Below are 12,028 nucleotides of genomic sequence, written 5' to 3' on the forward strand. Positions count from 1 at the left end.
AGGTCAATCCTGACCAATGGTTTGAGGACTTGCATTTGTGTAGGCAACTTTTCACTTTCCTCTCTCTCTCTTTCCCTTTTTGGTCACCTAGAATTAAAGAGGGAGAGAGGACACTAGTAGGAAAAGGGTAAATGCCCCTAATGTGATTGGTCTTGTAGTGAACTGGATATTGGTGGCTCTGTATAGATATATTATATAGTGATCTTACTTGGTATTAAGTTTATTTGATTTGATACAAGAGAAAAATTTTTTAAGTTTACCAATTATATTTGTAAAGAGACTTTGGCAAATTTAAAACTCTTTTGGAAGAACAATATGAATTTTAGGTTTTGGCTTACAGTCAAAGATAATGCTTTCACAAGACCCAGAAAATAAGGTTGCAGAAACTGCCTTCCCGCATTTGATGCAATTAAAGGTTTCTGGCAGAAAGTGTTTAACATTTGAGCCTCTAGGCAAATGGCCAGGACTAAGCAAAATCAATGGCCATGGACATGATCCCATTTTATTGCTTAAAGAGCTAGCCTGTGCAGTGTGGTTAGATTCATTTTAGGGAGTCCTGGAAGGCTCCAAATGAAAATTGTTTTTATCCCTAGACTTTTGCCACAATGTCTTTTAATTGTGCCCTCTCCTATTGTGCTGGTATCAACTCCTGCCCAGTGTCACAACCTTGCCCACATGGGTCAGCTCTTGGCGGGGCGCTCCCTGCACTTCTCAACTGGACAGTACTCGCCTGCTCAGGGTCTCCTCTTCCAGCTCAGGTCCCTGACTGAGCTGGCACTCCTTCTACCACTTTACCAGTCAAATAAGAAACTCTCATTAGAAACAGGACAAGACTTATTACACAAGTCCCTTCTATCTCTACAGAATCCCAAGGGGAGTGCTCCTTAATAGCAGGTGGGAAATTAATGCTACTATGTTTAATAAATGATTGTGACATATACAGGAGCCCAAGAGGAACCAGGAGGTTGCCAGTGCAGACAAGGAAATAGATGTATTTGTACCTATAAAAACTTTTATGTGCTATCTCTGGAAGAATATATGCAATTTGGGGCAGCAATATTAAACAATTTCAGAAATTACATAAATTTTAGAACATTATAGGAAGAAATATAGAAATTCAATAAATTAAATCAGACAGAATATTTTCTAGGCATAGATAAGACATAGTAACATCAAGCATAATTTCTATTTATTTATTTATTTACTTATTTATTTATTTGAGATGGGGTCTTGCTCAGTCACCTAGGCTGGAATGCAGTGGTACAATCTCAGCTCACTGCAGCCTTCACCTCCTGGGCTCAAGCTACCCTCCCACTTCAGCCTCTGGAGTAGCTGGGACCACAGGCCTGCGCCACCATGCCTGGTTAATTTTTTTTTTTTTTTTTTGTATTTTTGTAGAGACAGGGTTTCACCATGTTGTCCAGGCTGGTCTTGAACCCCTGAGCTCAAGAGATTTGCTTGTCTTGGCCTCCCAAAGTGCCGGGATTACAGGCGTGAGCCAGCATGTCGGGCCTAACTTCTATTTTTTAAAAAACAGTTTATTCATCAAAGAAGCCAAGGTGAGCTCATTTGTGTTTCTTAATGATTTCTTTTCTTTCATCTGGTAAACATTTATACTCATGAGAGAATAAAGAGGAACAATTATTTAAGTGTTAACAGTAGAATAAATACAGAGAAACCTTTAAATAAGACCTGTTTTGGAACTGACAATCCATGTGCTTTAGGCATCTGTTAAAAATTATCTGAGAGGATTAGACTTTGAGCTAGGAAGTCAAGGTTGCTTGATTCTTAAACAATAGAAAATCACACTGGAAGAACAAACTGCTATTTATGCCAGAGCCGTGAAGCCCTCCAATGTTTGGATTAAATGGAAATACATAATAAATTAGGAAGAAAATGAAACTCATCCCAAAGGAATTGAATTTATTCCTTCGCAGTACTTGAGAACACAGTGCATCTTACGTTCAAATCAGTTTCCCAAGGTGATCAATAAGACACACAGGAATTTAAAAAATAAAAACAATAATGTCTGGAAGTATACGATTAACCATTTTATAATGGAAAGAAAAGAGGGCATAGTTTTAAGCGCCCTTCCGATGCTGGCCTGATGTGTTAGGATGGGCACATATCACAGATCTACAGTCATTCCTGAGCCCTCCTTTGCCCTCATGTACTACAGTCCATTGATCAGCAGGTCCTGCTAATGTCACTCATTTAACATATCAAGTCTATTGACTCCTCCCCACCCCTTTGTCTTTATCTTGTCCCTTTCTCCACATCTACTCTCCACATAGCAGTGGAAATTCCAAATTGTAAATTTGTTTTATTTAATGGTTTAAAACTTTTCAGTGAATCCTTCTTACTCTCTGAATCACGTTCAGATGCCTTAGCCTGCCCTTCGTGGCCTGCCCCACCCACTGGAGATTTGGTTTTCCCAATCTCACGTCCAGCCACACCCCGCTTTCTGTCCAGCAGCTCTGCCCACTGTTGCTGTGCACCTTTTCACAAGCCCCAGATATCCTTGGCTCTTCCCTCCCCTTTCCCCTGTGTGCTCTGTCACCTGAAACTCATCCTTCCACACTTGGCGTGGATATCGTTCTCTCTAGGGAGGCTTGGCTGCAGCCCCTTCCCTCCCCAGCCCAGGTAGACCCTCTTCCCTTGTGCTCCCCTGATGATCTGTGGGTTGCTCTCCCTGGGACAGCACAGCACATGCTTCTTCTTCCAAAGGGAACACTCCTTGAGGGAAGGAACTGTGTCTTGCTGACTGTCCCGATCTGTATTGTCCAGCACAGTGTGGCACATGGGGCATCCATAAATATTCACTGAATGAATTAATATATAGTTGCGATTTTATAATAATAGCATGAGGTCCCCATGCCCGAGAAAGAGCATAGGAAACACGAGACCACATTAAAATACCATGGCAAGTAAGCTCCAGAGAAGTTATATTGAAAGAGAGTCAGGGCTTAAGATCGTCTCACAGGCCTGTTCCGTGGGACTTGAAATTTTTGAGAGTTTCCCTGAAGGGTAAATGCAAACCTCTGCTTGAGTTTTTATTAAGAATGTCTGGGCCGGGCGCAGTGGCTCACGCCTGTAATCCCAGCACTTTGGGAGGCCTAGGCGGGCGGATCAGGAGGTCAGAAGATCGAGAACATCCTGGCTAACATGGTGAAACCCCGTCTCTACTAAAAATACAAAAAATTAGCCCGGCACGGTGGCGGGCGCCTGTAGTCCCATCTACTCGGGAGGCTGAGGCAGGAGAATGGCGCGAACCCAGGAGGCGGAGCTTGCAGTGAGCCCATGTCGCGCCACTGCACTCCAGCCTGGGCGACAGAGTGAGACTCCATCTCAAAAAAAAACAAACAAAAAAGTCTGATATTTTGGGCTGGGCGTGGTGGCTCATGCCTGTAATCCCAGGACTACGGGAGGCTGAGGAAGGTGGATCACTTGAAGTCAGGAATTCGAGACCAGCCTGGCCAACATAGCAAAACCCCGTCTCTATTAAAATTACAAAAATCATCCCTGCGTAGTGGCGCACGCCTGTAGTCCCAGCTATGTGGGAGGCTGAGGCATGAGAATCGTTTGAGCCCGGGAGGCGGAGGTTGCAGCGAGCCAAGATCAGGCCACTGCACTTCAGCCTGGGTGACAGAGTGAGATTCTGTCTCAAAAAAAAAAAAAAAAAGTCTGATATTTTTTCAATTATTAAAAAAATAAAAGTATGAAAACATTTCTGAAAGTTTTGGAAACAGACAAAATGAAAAAAAGCTTCTGAGGACTACACAAACAACTACTTGTGTACTTGTATATCCTCTGCCATATTTTTTCCTCAGCAAAATTTTAAAGTAATACAACCATTCAATATAAACTTTCAGATGTAACCTCTATATGTCTAGAAATTTATATTTACATATGTGCGAGTATGTACGTAAATACTAACAAAAATACAGACATGCTCATGCTATGTATTACTCCACTAACTGGGGAACTGAACGCGTGGAAAGGAAAGCCATAGTGTCAGACATCCATTCTTGCTTCCGTGGGTCCCGGTGGAGGTGGTGTGTTCCTGGAACTGATGGATGTAGCATGGCTTCTGGTTTTTACAGCTTCTTTATCACTGTGGGGGCAGCAGTGGCCTTGGCAGTCGGACCCTCCTGAGTGGTTTTTTTTGGTGTCCCTTAGAGTGTTTTTTATTATCCCCAACAATGATTCAGTAAACTGTTTATTCTGCTGTAATTTCTCATTCTTATTAAACTAGCTAGGTGGTTTTCTATTTTCTGCTGTTGAACTTAGACTTATACCTTCCTTTTCTTGCCAACCTCTCTAATGTCTGAGTGATTTTCTGAAGGCCACCATCACTTTATTTTGGAACACGGGGAGAAAGAATGCTCTTCTCTGATGGAGGCTCAAGGAACAAGCCACATTGCATCCCTGTAGGCTTACAATCTACTGAATGATTCTCTTTTCTCGTCCTCTTGTCTTTGGAGACAATGAGGATAATGTTTGGGCATAGCAGAACCAGTGGAGATACCACTTAATAACTCTGGAAGGAGTGTCTGTCGTCAACTGTTTTGTCACTTTCCATCATGAGATGTATTTTACATCTTTAAGTCCTCAGCTTTGGGTCCCAGTTGCCAACAGTAAGGCAAAGAAGTTCCATGCAACATCTGTTTTAAGGGGTATTGGAGACTTACTAGTCCGAAAGTATCTTGGCACTTGGCTTCCTTATTTTTTTTTTTCAGTAGAAATAAAGTGAAGTGAGCTGATCATAGAATGTACAACACTAGGTGAGTGTTTGCAGGTGGAGAATGAGGGGGTCATGACAAAAAATACTTTGCAGGTCACTGCTTTGAATAATAGGTGGTGTGATTTTCTGAGATAGGCAACACGGGAGGGATGACAGTGAGGCAAGGTCACAAGTATCCTTTTGGACAAACCTGAGGTGCCTGTGAGCGGTGTCAATGGAAATGGCAGTAGGGCAGGAGGTAAGAAGAGAGGCTGGGCTAAAGAGAGGACACTGGAAGTTGTCAATATTTAAAACTGGGCAGATGAGACTGTCTAGGAAGAAGAAAAGAAGGAAGTGAAGGGAGAAAGTAATTGCTCTTGTTATTGTTTTTGTTTTAAATAGAACAAATTTATGATGTTAGAATGTTCATAGGAAGAAATGGGTAGTGAGGGAGCAGTTGAAGATATGGTGGCTAGAGTGAGATCTTTAAGATGGAAGAAGAAATACAATTTAGGAGATGTGAAGAACTGGCCTATAGTTGGCTAAGGGACACCTTTTTTTTTCTATTATATGAGAAAAGGAAGGTTGAAGGAGTTCCCATCTGGTAGCTGCAGTTCTATAAGAACTCAGGAGCTCAATGTCAGTTTCGCACCTCAGAATTCTGTGTCCTTTTCCTGAAGTTATGAAATAACATGGTTCATGTTTATATGGTTTTTGAGCAGAAATTTTTATCAATATCTCTTTCTATATTATCTTTTAGAAGTCTGTATTTCCTGGGGATGGAGATACTAATCTAAATCCTTATACATGCCAGGACCCTCAGTGAATCAAATAAAAAAAACTTCAAAAGTCGAAAAGCTTCATACTACATAACACATTGAAGCTAAACTGAAGGAGACAAAATGATACACTTCATAGTAATTACTAGCAGATTTTATTTTAAACAGAGCTAATTCTCACTGAAGGAAAATATAACCTTTTATACCTTCTTACTAACTTGTTTTTCAAATGCCACCCACTGGCATTTGAATGCTGACATTATTTAGGCAGAAAACTAATGAACTTTTTAAAATTGTAGAGCCCATGCTTAAGGCTGAGATAGAAAAGCTACTATGAAGTTGCTGGAAAACCACAGCAAAAAGATTGGAACATTGACCACAGGGGAGGTGAGTCATCTGCAGGGAAACATTTTCCTCAGGGATGCAGGGCCCTGATGTACACAGGCAAGGCTGGTGCTGTGCTTGCCAAGTCACTGCCAAAGTCCCCAGCACTTTTACCACCAAGGAGTGGAACTGTCTTTCACTAAGGATGGGTTTGCTGTATTCGGGCCACTTAACATGAGCATTAAAAGGATTAACCAACTACTATTAACAGCAAAGAGAAGGGGAGGAATGGGGGAAGATTCCTTCACATTTGAGTCCCAGTTTCCAAAGCACATTCCCTCTATAAGGAGTCTTACCCATTTTCTTATTCAGTTCACAACCACATCACTCATTTCTGCAGGGCCCTGTCCAATGGGCCTGACCAAAGGCGGAGGCATTGTGCAGTCCTGGAGATCTAATCCTGATGAGTTTATGATGCTTTTGGGAAAAGAAGACTTAGATAAATGAAACAACTAAAGAAAAGTTTAAGGCCACAGCTAAGTATTAAATTGTGAGGAGTTGAACTGACTAAATGCTATAAAGGTTCAGCAGAATGATTAATTAGGGTAGCTTTGGACATGAAGGAAGATTTTGTGGAAGGAATGAGTCTTGAAGAAAGGTGTAGAGCTGAGATGTTTAGAAAGGAGGAGGGCAGAATTTCAAGCAGGAGGAATATTGTGACTCAGGGTTCTCAGGAGCAGGTGCTTAGGAAGCCCCTCCCTGGTGATCAGCCCACCTCTGGGGACCCGGGTAAGCAGGAAGTGGCGAAAGGGAAGGAGCCTGTAAAAGGATCTGGGGAAACACAGTGTTGTAGGAACCCAGCCCAGGCAAACCCAATGTCTGGTTTTCTCCTGCCCCTTCTGATTGATTAATTCAGCAATTAACAAGTCTATAGTGCTTATTGACTTCTTGTTTATTCATTCCCTTTAGTAACAAAAAATAGAAGGGATTCTAGAATATCATCGGGCTCCATTGCCTGTGCTTCAAGGCAGGTTGTTGATCAGGACCTCTCCCTGAAAGAAAGTGATATAGGAAAAGAAGAGAGGAAAACAGGCACAGCAAGAAACTGGAAGACTAGACTCCTGTGACCGTATGGGTGGCCTCCCACGGCCAGGATTGACTGTTGGGAATTGAGGATCACGTCGGGCTGTGTGAATCGCTGGGTTTGTTAGTTCTTAGTTCAAACGGAAGAATTATGTCCAGGCGTCTTGACAAGTCATGCTGTTTTGGAGCACTGTAGTTCTGAGTATTGGATTAGTCTATGGGGAGTGAGAAAGTGTTTTTGATAGTACTGCAGACATTTTGCCAAAATTTACTAATTTTTCAGGGACACTGTGTTGCAGTGAACCTACCACTACAAATTGACCAGCTATGTCTGTTGGCATGATTTACTCTCCCAGCTAAGCAAAAGTCAACCTATTTTCTTACATTTTTAAAAAATTTATCTCACCATTCCACTCGAATACTTCTTTCACCATAATTTCTTTATATTCTTACTTTTTTGCAATATTATATGTATTTCTGTAAATCATCTCAAGTCTTCTTTTCTTTTTTGGAAGGAAGGAAAATATAAATATGTAAACAAAACATTTTTAATCCCTTCTTTAGTTAAAATAAGGAATTCTGAGGAAAAAAATAATAAAAACATCTAAAATAGTCACCTGCTAAGAGGTGAGGTAGGATTAAACTAATCCCTGCAATCTATTTCTTGATTCTCAAGACAAATAATTTGCATTTCTTTGATGCATTCTAATATCTGACAGTGCTCATTGTCAAGAATCTACGTTTTGCTTAAATTCCTAGATCACATTTTAATAGGAGTAAGTTCTTTTTGACTTTGTCTCCAGGGTGTTTTTCCTCCTTGTTTCCAGCTGTAGGTCTCCCAGTTTGAAAGTCATGTACAGGAGACGCTCCTACTTCATCTGGTAAGTCCCTTAGGCCTGGGGTGGTAGGGACTCCTATCCAGGTGAGGTTATTTGGAGTGTGTAGCCTTAAACCTGAGGACCATTATGTCTGCTCACTGAGCAACTTGCCAGGCAGGATCCTGAGGTTTGCAAGATGGCTGGTTCCAGGCTCCTAGGGTTCAGGCAAGTTGTCTCCAGATTGCCACAGGGCCAGAGTCAGTTCTGGGGGCATCTGGACTTTTGCAGGGTGCCCCTTTGAGGGCCATGTATTCCAGCACCAGGGTCTCCTATGAGGTCCCTCAGGGACGGGATCAGATATCCTCCCTTCTTCTCATCTTTCCCTCCAATTCTCTTTCTGGGTTTCCACTCCATTGCTCTTTAGACTTTGATCCGCCATGGTACAAGGCACACAAAACGTGTTAACCCTTTTGCTATGGTAAAGCAGAACCAGTTCTTAGAAACAAAGAACTAATATCTTAGAAACTCTCCAGGAGAGGAAATGAGAAGCACTGATCACATCTTGGTGAGTCACTCTTTCCCTAGGAAGGAGAGCATAATTTAGTTGAGGAAACAAAACAACAGACACCCACCCCAAGTAATGCTTTTATGAAGTTCTGACTACCAAGGAAGAGGAGCAGAATTGAATGGCATTCTGAGTTTGTTATAAGAGCACATCATAAGTTTAGAGATGATTGATTATTAAAAATCATACCATAGCATCCTCCTTTTCTCTAGGCACACTGAGCATGGTTTGTTTGTTTTTCTGCCTTTAAAAAATTAGATATTTCCCAAAGTTGTTCATCTTGATTTTTAAAATTCAATTTCCTTCCCCAAATCCTCATATCTGTCTTTAAAATTAGGTCCAATACTTGGTGCTCCATGAAAGCTCTGTTTGATGCTGAGGGACAAAGCAAGGTCATGTCAGGGTTTTAAATGCCATTTAGGTAACCACTTACTTGTTGCAGAATTTAGTTTCATAATTTTTATAGCTGTACTGCTTTGATAAGTCATGCTCAGCCCTGCCCATGACATCTAGAGAGTCAACCCTTCTTCAAGGCACCAGCATCTCAGATTGCTTCATTCTATTCCTATATAAGTATTTCCTGGGGCTATAATTGCCTGAGCATATGGTGAGAGTATAATGTGATGAAATAATACATCACAAGCTGATCCTAATACCTATCCTTAATCCATTACTTCCAGATCACTGGGGCGTGATTTCTAAGGCATTTTTTCAAGCTTGCTCAGTTTCTGAGTTCTTTAGATATCATACAATTGCTTTCAGTAAATCTGCATTTCCAGCACCAATACAGCCATCAGGACTGTCACGTTGTGGACTTCTTTGCCTTTTCTGGGTCACAAGGGCTGTTGTCCTTTGGGCAAGAAGCTTCTGCCCAAATGGCTGAATGCTGAGATTGAGAAAGTGCAGCAGCTCCCACCTTAGGGAAACCACATCCCAGGGTTCTTCACGCCTGTGCTGCTGCCGTGGGCCAGTTTGATGGTTTTTAAACTTCTACCCTGGCACTCCACCTGTTTTAGTTAAAGTATATATTTGGCTGTAAGTTCCATGAACCCTTCCTTAAAGATGGCTTAGCCTCGGGAGGCTGAGGCAGAGAATTGCTTGAACCCAGGAGGTGGAGGTTGCCGTGAGCCGAGATCACGCCACTGCACTCCAGCCTGTGTGACAGAGCAAGACTCTGTCTCAAAAAACAAAACAAAACAAAACAAAACAAAACAAAACAAAACCAAAAAAAAAAAAAAAGATGGCTTAGCCAAATCCAAATCCAGGTTTGTTTGCCCCCTAACAAGGCTGAGGGTGGGTGGTTGGTTGTTAGCGTCAGTTCAGCTGTAGCCAGCACTGCCAGGTTCTTAGCTCTGCCCTTCTTAGTTCTGCTGCCTTTCAGTCTCACAGTTTTTGTCTCATAGTTCCCAAGTGGAATCTGCAGTACCAGATGTAATGTCAATGAGCTACGTACACAGGCAGGAGAGCCGAAGGTCAGCAGTACCTTCACCCTTTCCTAGAAATCTGAAGCTGTACTTTGTCAGCCACGTCTTTGGCCACACCCACTTGCAAGGGAGGCTGGGAAAGAGATGGCTGTTTGAGCACCCAACCAGCAGTGCTGCAAATCAAACAAAAGGAGGCATTCTAAGGTCTTTATTTGAGGCAATCCCTATACTGAAGCTGATGCTGACTTGGAGAGTCCCACAAATTATGAGACAGTGTTGGTCTCCACTACTGAAGATGAAAATGCCCGATACCCACCTCATTTGCAGCTATGGCATGGGAATCTCTGAGAGAGAGAGAGATGGGAATCTCTGTCTGAGAGAGAGAGAGAGAGAGAGAGAGAGAGAGAGAGAGAGAGAGAGAGAGAAGTTGAACTTGTATCCAGCTGCACTGGAAGCCAGCCTTACTCCCTACCCCTCACCCCACTTTTTTTCTTTAAGACAATCTAGGTTGAGTTTTCTGACACTTGTAACCAAATACATCTTAATTAACACATATATACAATACTTTTTTTCTTTTTCTGGTGTAAAATAATAAAATTATTTCCCCTAGTATTCTCTTTGTTGCTAACCATTTTATTATTTTGCGAGACCAGCTAAAACTTCAAATCCCTTAGTCTTCTTTCTTTTCATGTGCCCCGCCACCAAAAAATCTATAGTGTCTGTGTTGCCTTGATGACCTTTAGTTCATAAGATAAATCATGAACAAACATAAAATTACACCTACAATAAAGTTACCCGAAGCTTCTCTCTCTTCCCATTCCCATATTTCACACCACATACTTTTGTACATTGACCTTGTTTCAGAGACTATTTAGGGGACATGGTAGCCAGCCTCCAAAATGGCCTCCAGTGATCTCAACTACTGATAGTCATCCCCTTGTGAACTGCTTTCTCACATTGAACCAGGTTGGTCTGGTACTGCATTCATGGATGACATGTCGTTTCCAAGGTCAGGATATTCAAACCTGAAATTTTTATCTTGGTCTCATCCTCCTTCCCTCTCTCTTCCTCTGGGGAAATCCGGGTACCCTGCTGTAAGCAGCCCTATGAAGAGACCCATGTGCCGCGAAGCTGGGGTCTCAGCCAACAGCCGTGTGAGTGAGCTTAGGAGTGGAACTGCCAGCCCCAGTCAAACCTCAGATAATGCAACCCCAGATGTCACTTGGATCGTGGCCTTCTGAAAGACCCTGAGTCGGAACCATCAGCTGATCTCGTATTCTTGACTGGCAGAAACTGTGAAAAAAAAAAATAAGTGTTTGTTGTTCTCAGCTGCTAAGTTTGTTACATAGCAATAGATGCGTATCTGTTACATAGCAATGGAGAACTAATATGGGTGGCTTAACCTAATTGACGATAGAAGATTAAAAAATTAAATAACTGCATGAAGGAAATGAGACAAAAGAAAATAAGAATAAGGAAGAGATGATGAAGCCAGGAGTTAGGTTTGAACACAAAATACATGCAGCAAAGTCCTGTGACTTTGCTAGAGGTGATCCACTGGTTTGTCCTAATGATTTTGGCAGTTGGTGCTAAAAGAGAAAAACACAATTAGTACAAACCAGAAAGAAATTTCTCCAATGGATCTTTGTGAAAAGAACATTGTGTAATGCCATGAACAAATGTTTCAAAAACATTTTTGTCCTGTAGAAATAAAAATTATTTGTTCATATTTTATAGCTGGAGCCTCTAATAATCATATGATTTGTAGGAAATAAAATGCTTCCCTTCAAAATGAGACAGCCTCAATTTTAGACCTAACATAGATGGGTCCAGGTAAGCAGAGCTCCCCAGTATAAAGAATTGTTCAAAGTTAGAGCTCAAAATTCAATGTCCTTTACTACAGGCACTTTTTTAAAATTGAATTTTTAATTGATTGTTTAATGCGAGAATGCATTTGTAAGAACCAGTCAGAAGTATGACCTATGAATGTGGAACACTTGGATGCAATTTAGAAAGCTCTGGAAAATAAGTCTCCTATGTTATTGAGCCAAAGGTTTATATTCAAAAATCTGCCTTCATTTACTTACAAGACAGCTAACTAATCATTTCACATATGGGTTTCCTAGAGATGAGCTTAGTTGAGGATAATATACATTGGCATGTATAATTAAATATGTAACGTTTTTGGCACTGTAATAATAAGAATGAACATAGTACACCACTTGCAACAACACAGATCAATTCAGTGCTGGCCAGGAGCCTGCTTGTATTAGCTCTCTTCCCAACTCTGAGACTGGTGATTTCATGCTGCT

Source organism: Gorilla gorilla, chromosome 3, assembly GCF_029281585.2.
Source record: "Gorilla gorilla gorilla isolate KB3781 chromosome 3, NHGRI_mGorGor1-v2.1_pri, whole genome shotgun sequence".
Lineage (NCBI taxonomy): Eukaryota > Metazoa > Chordata > Mammalia > Primates > Hominidae > Gorilla > Gorilla gorilla.